This window comes from Ornithorhynchus anatinus, chromosome 2 (assembly GCF_004115215.2).
Source record: "Ornithorhynchus anatinus isolate Pmale09 chromosome 2, mOrnAna1.pri.v4, whole genome shotgun sequence".
In the NCBI taxonomy this organism is placed as follows: domain Eukaryota; kingdom Metazoa; phylum Chordata; class Mammalia; order Monotremata; family Ornithorhynchidae; genus Ornithorhynchus; species Ornithorhynchus anatinus.
The window spans coordinates 158,559,408-158,565,795 of NC_041729.1; the positions used below are offsets into that span (position 1 = coordinate 158,559,408).

The 6,388-nt window shown below is 45.0% G+C and overlaps 1 non-coding gene across 1 annotated transcript; it reads left to right on the forward strand.

Annotated features, from left to right (window-relative positions):
- Positions 1 to 5,540: 5,540 nt before the first annotated feature.
- LOC114809705 lies at positions 5,541 to 5,678 on the forward strand. The gene has a single exon (XR_003757482.1). It is a non-coding gene; the product is annotated as a small nucleolar RNA SNORA7 (small nucleolar RNA).
- Positions 5,679 to 6,388: the final 710 nt, after the last annotated feature.

Below are 6,388 nucleotides of genomic sequence, written 5' to 3' on the forward strand. Positions count from 1 at the left end.
TGTCATTCGATCTGTCATCAAATTCTGGTGATTCTACCTTCACAACGTTTCTAAAATCTGCCCTTTGCTTTCCAACCAAACTGCTACCAGGCAGGTCTAAGGACTTATCATATCCTACTGTGACTACTGCATCAGCTTTCTTGCTGACCTCCCTGTCTCCTGCTTCTCCCCACTCCGGTCCTTACTTCACGTTGAAGCCCTGATCATTTTTCTAAAAAAGAATTGAGTCGACTTCTCCCCACTTGTCAAGATATTCCAGTGGTTGCCCACCCACCTCCATATCAAACAAAAACTCCTCACCATTGCCTTCGAAGCACTCCTTCAGCTCTCCCGCTTCTACCTTAGTCAATGGATCCATCAATGAATCAATCAATCATATGTATTGAGCACTTACTGCGTACAGAGCACTGTCCTAAACGCTTGGGAGAGTACAATAAAGCCATATAACCAGACACATTCCCTGCTCACCTCCCTGATTTCCTAACTACTCGTAGCTCATACACTTCACTCCACTGATAATAATACCAGTAATAATGACTGTGGTATTGGTTAAGCTCTTACTAGGTGCAGGCACTGTACTAGGCACTGGGATGGATACAAGCAAATCAGGTTGGGCAGAGTCCCTGTCCCACGTGCGGCTCACAGTCTCAATCCCCATTATACAGGTGAGGTAACTGAGGTCCAGAGAAGTGAAGTGATTTGCCCAAGGTCACAGAGCAGACAAATGCTAACCTACTCACTGCACCTCGGCCTCATCTATGTCACTGCTGACCTCCTGCCCACATCCTCCCCGTTTCCTGGAACTCCCTCCCCTATCATACGGACCGACCACCACTATCCTCCCTTCCTCAAACCGTATTTAAACCACATCTGCATGTCGCCTTCCCATATTAAACTCTCATCTCCCCTACTTGCTCTCCCTTCTGTGTCACCTATGCACTTGAATGTCGCCTTGCACTTCAAACACTTGATATTCACCCACCCTAAGCCCCACAACATTGATACACATTATAGTCATAATTCATGATAAAAATGATAATAATTGCTGTATTTGTTAAACACTATTACGGGTCAAGCGCTGTTCTAAGAACTGGGACAGATTCAAGATAATCGGCTTGGACACAGTCCCTGCTCACACAGGGCTCACGGTCTTAATCCCCATTTTACAGATGAGGCAACTGAAGCCCAGGGAAGTGAAGTGACTTGTTCAAGGCCACACAGCAGACAGGTGTCAGAGCAGGGATTAGAACCCATGAACTTCTGACTTCCAGGCCCATGCTCTTACCACTAGTCCACTTCAATTTAAGATCTGTTTCTTCCTCTAAAGTGTAAGCTCCCTGTGGGAACCAAACGTGTCTACCAACTCAGCGTGGCTCAGTGGAAAGCGCCCGGGCTTGGGAGTCAGAGGTCATGGGTTCAAATCCCGGCTCAGCCACTTGGCAGCTGTATGACTGTGGGCAAGTCACTTCACTTCTCTGGGCCTCAGTTGCCTCATCTGTAAAATGGGGATTAACTGTGAGCCTCACGTGGGACAACCTGATTACCCCGTATCTACCCCAGCGCTTAGAACAGTGCTCTGCACAGAGTAAGTGCTTCACAAATACAACATTATTAACTCTGTTGTATTGGGCTCTCCCAAGTGCTTAGTACAACACTCTACACACGGTAAGCACCTAATAATACTTATCGTAAGAATTATGGTATTTTTTAAGTGTTTACTATGTGCCAGGCACTGTATTAAGCGCTGGGGTGGGTACAAGCAAATCGGTTTGTACACAGTCCCTTGTCCAAAGCATGGCGTTCATAGTCTCAACAGTCTCGATCCCCATTTTCCAGGAGAGGTAACTGAGGCACAGAGAGGTGAAGTGACTTGCTCAAGGTCACATAGCCGACAAGTGGCAGACCGGAATTAGAACCCATGACCCCATAATGATTCCCATAATAATGGGAATCATTAGATTCCCAGGCCCGTCCTCCATCTACTACGCCATACCGCTTCTCTAAAATAAATACTATAAATATAAAATAAATGATGAATACTATTATTCATTCGATCGTATTTATTGAGCGCTTACTATGGGCAGAGCACTGTACTAAGCACTTAGTTGATCGAATGTTATGGGAATGGGTGTCCTAGGCCATGAGAACTAGCAAGGCCTAGTGAATAGAGCACGGACTTGGGAGTCAGAATGTCCTGGGTTCTAATCCCAGCTCCATACCTTGTCTGCTGTCTGACCTTGGACAAGTCACTCTACTTCTCCGTGACTCAGTTACCTCCTCTGTACAATGGGGAATAAGACTGTGAGCCCTATATGAGACAGGGACCGTGTCTGACCTGATTAATTCGTATCTACCCCAGACCATAGAACAGGCATATATTAAGTGCTTAACAAATCCCATTAAAAACAAAAAAAAGAGAAATGGGTTCTCATAACTTTTATATATCCCTCGTGATTAATCATGGGTATCGTTTCTTGCTCCTTTAAAAAAAAAATGGATTGAAATTATTTTATCGTATCATACCTGTAAGTAAGGTTTGAACGTGGGGAGAATGAGGAAGTGCCTGTAGAGAGTAGGTACATATGATACATATTTTCACATGATCTGCTGCCAACTGTACATTCCAAGCGCTTGGTACAGCGCTCTGCACATAGTAAGCGCTCAATAAATACTATTGAATGAATGAATGAATGATGTATTCACATAAATATCCGGAAATGAGGCACACATTATTTTTGTGTTATTTTTGCAATTCGATTGTCATCTTTATTCATTTAACCATCAGCCCATACTCACCTTTGCTTTGAAAACTGAAATGTTTAAAAATCTCAAAGTGGATATATATTCCTTGTTGTTGATTAGTCACGAGAAGACTAAATGAATAAAATGCACTCATTATAGATTCACGGCTTTATTTGGCCTAGCCTTCTGACTTGATCAATTGTATTGTAAGGAAGAGTCTTACCTAAAATCATTCTTTCAGTGGAATTTAACAAGTGCTCACTCTGTGCAGAGCACTGTTCTAAGGATTTTGGAGACAACAACAGAAGAGAGGTAGCAGACACATTCCCTGCCCATAATGAGCTTACATTCTAGAGGGGGAGACATATTTATAGCTTACTGTGGGCAGGGAATGTGGTATTATACTCTCTCAAGTACAGCGCTTCGCACACAAATCCCCATTTGACCGACGAGGTAACTGAGACATGGAGAAGTGAAGTGCCTTGCCCAAAGTCACACAGCTGACAAGCGGTGGAGGTGGGATTAGAACCCACGACCTCTGACTGTATATATCTTCATCACCCTATTTATTTGGTTTATTTTGTTTAATGAGATGTACATCACCCTGATTCTATTTATTTGCCATTGTTTTTCTGAGACGTTCTTCCCCTTGACTCTATTCATTGCCATTGTTCTAGTCTGCCCGTCTCCCCCGATTAGACCGTGAGCCCGTCAAAGGGCAGGGACTGTCTCTGTTGCCGATTTGTACATTCCAAGCGCTTAGTACAGTGCTCTGCACATAGTAAGCGCTCAATAAATACGATTGAATGAATGAATGACTCCCAAGCCCGGGCTCTCGCCACTAAGCCATGCTGTGTATATCGCATTGTACAAAGCGCTTGGGAAAGAACAACGAAAGAATAGAAACACATTCCACAAGACCCACTGTAAACGAAAGAGCCCGGGCTTGGGAGTCAGAAGTCGTGGGTTCTAATCCCGACTCCACCACGTGTCTGCTGTGTAACCACGAGCAAGTCGCTTCTCTGTGCTTCAGTTAGCTCATCTGTAAAATGGGGATGAAAACTGTGAGCCCCACCTGGGACAACCTGATGACCTTGTATCTCCCCCAGAGCTTAGAGCAGTGCTTGGCACATAGTAAGCGCTTAATAAAAACCATCATTATTATTACTTTGAGAGCAAACAACCTAACGGAAATGTATTTATCGTTGCTTTCTTTAGTTGGCATTCTTAACATAAGTTTTCGAACATAGAGAGGATCGTAAGATCATAGATCCCTACTCCTGGAATGGACCTCAAGGGGTCTCTTGGTTTACTCTCTTGCCTCCAAATTAGTGAATGTCTAAATCATCCAGGTGAGATGGTTGTCTACTCATGCAAAGGTAAAGACCAGTGCCGTTTTGCACTGCTGATCTCCATAAGAAAATGCTTCGATTTACCTCCGTACTACTGTTGGTTTCGATCGAAGAAGTATAATGTTGCGATGGCAAAATTGATGACCAATTAAGGAAGACTTTTAGTCTCTGGGTCTAAATGTAATAATCATTATTGGAGTCCCTGTTGCTCAATCAGTCAGCCAACCCTACTGCTTGAGTGCTTACTGTGTGTGCAGAGCACTGTGCTAAGTATTTGGGAGAGTACACTATAACAATATAGCAGACACATTCCCTGCCCACAAAGAGTTTACAGTCTAGAGGAGGAGACAGGCCTTAATATACATTACTAAATGAACGCTGGGTCATCGTGTCCACTCTGACGGTACCACGTTGTCCGAACCGGCACAGCCAATGCCCACACATTGCCATTCATTCATTCATTTATTCATTCAATCATATGGATCGTGCGATTTTTCTGGGTCCGCACGGACGATGCCACACTGGCCAAACTAGGACAACCAATGCCCCATATCGAAAAGCTGAAGCGATGGGACATTTTGCCAACAACAGCAGATTTTTCCTGATTTATTCCCAGACCTGCTTTTATGGTTTATTTCCCCACCTCCCCAGTGACCCAGCAGCCATAACACCTCCCATCCCCAAGCCCTAGACATCGCCCTTCTTCTGCCTCCAGAATCATCCCTACTTCTTCTTGTTCCATCTAGGTAACAATAATGTTAATAATGTATGTATTTGTTAAGCGCCTGCTATGTGCCGAGCACTGTTCTCGTTAAGGTACTGATAGAGACCTTGAAGGAACTATATCCTCGGGGACAGAGAACATGTCTACCACCTCTATAATATTCTACTCTCCTGAATACCTAACGGTGCACTACTCAATAAATACAACCGATGGATGATATGAGGGCACATATGTAAAGTCATTCTAGGTTGGCATGGTGAAGCAGCATGGGGTACTGGAAAGAGCACGGTCCTGAGAGTCAGAAGGTCACGGGTTCTAATCCTTGCTTGGCCATTTGTCTGCCGTGTGACCTGGAGCAAGTCACTTCATTTCCCCGGGCCTCAGTTACCTCATCTGTAAAAGGGGGATTGAGACTGTGAGCCCCTTGTGGGACAAGGATTGCGTCCAACCCAATTTGCTTGTATCCACCCCAGTACTTAGTATAGTGCCTGGTACATAAGTGCTTAGCAAATACCATTATTATTATTATCTTGTATGCTTCTCTTTAACTTGTTGCTCAGTGCTTGGTTTCCCTTTTAGAGGGTTGCTTTTCGGAAGCCCCGGGCCACAGTTTCATTACCCCAGAGTCCTGAATTCTATGGGACATTCGACTATAGATCTTCTCAGAAGAAGCAGGAACCTCTGAGAAGCCTGAGGACTTTGCAGGATGTACCCGAGCTAGTCTCCTCTCAGGGTCGCTCCTGGAGAGTATCCAGGAGTCTACCAGTCTCGGCTTCGGGAGGGAGAGTCAAGCGGAGGCCTACCCATTCCATTCCTAGTCTGGCCAGTGGCTAGCGAGTGGAAGGCCATCTGCTCCAAGGCAAAACTCACCCGTGCTGGGCAGCAGCGGCACGGGAGAGAGAATCTAAAGGCCGAGACTTAGGTTTACAGTGCGGGAGGCGGCACTGGTAAACCGCTTCTGGATTTTTACCAAGAAAACTCTATGGATACACTACTAGAACGATTGCAGATGGAGAGCGGGGCGTTCTTGGGGACAAGTGTCCCTGGGGTCGCTATGGGTCGAAAACGGCACGACAAGACAGGACCTGAGCTACAGATAGCAACGTGGCCTAGTGGATAGAGCCTGGGAGCCGGAAGGACCTGGGTTCTAATCCCAGGTCTGTCGCTTGTCCGCTGTGTGATCCAGGGCAAGTCATTTAACTTCTCTGGGTTTCAGTTACCTCAGCGGTAAAATGGCGATTAAGAATATGAGCCCAACAAAGACTCTGTTCAAACTGATTTGCTTGTATCCACCCCAGAGCTTAGTACGGCGCCTGGCACATAGTAAGTGCTTAACATATACCACAATCATCATTATTATTATAGATGTTGCCAAGAGAAGCAGGAAGCCCTGATGGGTCTCAAGATTTTACAGGATGTTTCTAGGCTACAGGTCTTTCATGTGAAGCAGGGACACAATGGATTCCCCAAAATCCAAAATGAGAATCCATGAAAAGCAATTTTGATATGATATTTATTAAGCTCTTATAATATGCCAGGCTCTGCACTAAGTATTGGGGTAGATACAAGC